At 53.1% G+C, this 1,807-nt stretch overlaps 1 protein-coding gene across 2 annotated transcripts in view; it reads right to left on the reverse strand.

The window, feature by feature from the left end:
* The window catches only part of Mideas (mitotic deacetylase associated SANT domain protein), a 38,091-nt gene extending 37,540 nt beyond the window's left edge, over nucleotides 1–551 (reverse strand). For both annotated transcript variants that reach the window (XM_010645457.3, XM_010645455.3), the window contains exon 1: nucleotides 6–551. The gene's annotated coding sequence lies outside the window, so the exon portion shown is untranslated. The remainder of the gene's footprint in view (nucleotides 1–5) is intronic.
* Nucleotides 552–1,807: the final 1,256 nt, after the last annotated feature.

The following is a 1,807-nucleotide window of genomic DNA, read 5'->3' on the forward strand; positions in this document are numbered from 1 at the left end:
CTTACCCCGCTCTGGCCGGAGCTCCGGCTTCGACTGTCCCCGTTCCACCGCGGGCCGCGCCTTAGGTTGTCTCCGGGACTCCAGCAGCCTGCACGCACTCACCGATTTTAAAAACAAACAGGCGCCGTCACCTCCCTGCGGCGTTCGCGGGGCTTCCGCCAGCCTGCGCCTCCCGAACCTGGGAAGTTTGCTGGCAGGGCCCCGGCGGGACGTGCAGGCTGTCACCCCCGCTTGCTCACGGCGCAAAAAACCTCAGTACGCCCCGCACCCGTGCTGTCCGCCTCTCGGAGTGCTCTCCCTCCCTTCGAGTCACCCCTAGTCCTGCGATGCAGTGTCAGGATTGCACGGCTCTGACTCATCGGTTGAGCTCACAGCTTGAAAAAAAGAGAGAGAGGGCGAGAGGCAACAGCGAAGGAGGACGACTCTGGCGTGCTACAAAGGATTGCACAACTCAAGGCTGGGTGCACAGAGTGCCCAGCGGCCAGCGGGCGCGCGCACCACCGCGAGGAGCAGGAACCAGCTCTACCACTTCATCAGCACCACTGTCTCGGGGCGGTCTCTCAGCCAGCAGGCCCAGCGCCGCCCACTTCCTGCGACCAAATAAGGACGACGAAGGCGTCTTTAAACCTCCGGCCGCGGCCGAGGCTGGGGATTTCCAGCAGACCTCACCTCCACTCCTGAGTCGGGCGCCACCCTCCCCCAACCCAGGCGGGCGCCCCCTTGGCTTTGCTGGAACCAACAGGCCATGCGGCTCTTTCCTTGCACACCAAGGTCAGGAAGAGACGGTGACGAAATGTTTGGAAACCCATGGAGCCTGCCAGGAAAGAGAAAGAGAGTGAGTGTGCGTGTATGTGTGATTTTGGGGGAAGGCACAAGTAGCTTTCTTCCACAAAGAAAACTGGTTTTGGATACGATAAATCATGCACAATCTTCTACAAGGCACTTTATTAACAGCCTACTGAGTTGCACTTTCTGGTTCACCAGCCTCCAGTGGTGTAAAGGTAATTGAAATACCCGCCTTAGGCCCTGCTGAGGGCCCACATGGCCATTAGAAATCTAACAACTCAGACCAGAATTAGGAAGCTTTAATATTTCCTGTCTTCCATAAATACCCCTTTGATTATTTTCTGGTCCAAGCCCCAATCCCTCTTTGCCTGATTGAGCTCAAGTCTTACAGGGCCAGGCAAAAGTCAGCAGAGGTAGTCCTGCTCTTCTTTAATGTATTTTGTTTTGTTTTTAAGATGAGTCAGAAGGAGATATTCCTCTAAAGAAAGAAATCGCTGAAGAATACACTATGTCCTGGGATCTACTTTCCCCTGTGGCCAGTCCCAAGGGTTGAATGCATCCCCAGGGTTCTCAGGAGGGTAGCAAAGTATGATTCCCACACACTCCCCAAGCCTGCTGGATCTGAGCTTTGTAGGACCTTCTGCCTAGAAACTCTGCACAATCTACACTTGTTCTGAGAGACTTGGCTTTCCACTGTCCTGCCCCTTGACTTGCTGGAGCACCTGCATGCACCTGGAAGTCATGCTGTAGCCAGATAGAGGTAAAGGACTCATTTGTCCCATGTTATGACAGATATGTCCAAATAAGGACCTTTAGAACAGTCTTATCTACAAAATACTGATAATTATGCCAGAAGACCAGGTGATCTCTTAAAGTTCCTTCAGGATCCATGATTCTGTGGTTGTAAAAAGTGAATGAAGGAGTCAGAAAACCACCTTCTACCCAGAAAAGCCCAGGCTCCTCAATTTAAAATCCACTGTGACAGTATTCTTCCTGACAGGTCTCAAAGCACTTTCCCCTA

This window comes from Fukomys damarensis, unplaced genomic scaffold (assembly GCF_012274545.1).
Source record: "Fukomys damarensis isolate Sample0158 unplaced genomic scaffold, DMR_v1.0_HiC HiC_scaffold_21, whole genome shotgun sequence".
Lineage (NCBI taxonomy): Eukaryota > Metazoa > Chordata > Mammalia > Rodentia > Bathyergidae > Fukomys > Fukomys damarensis.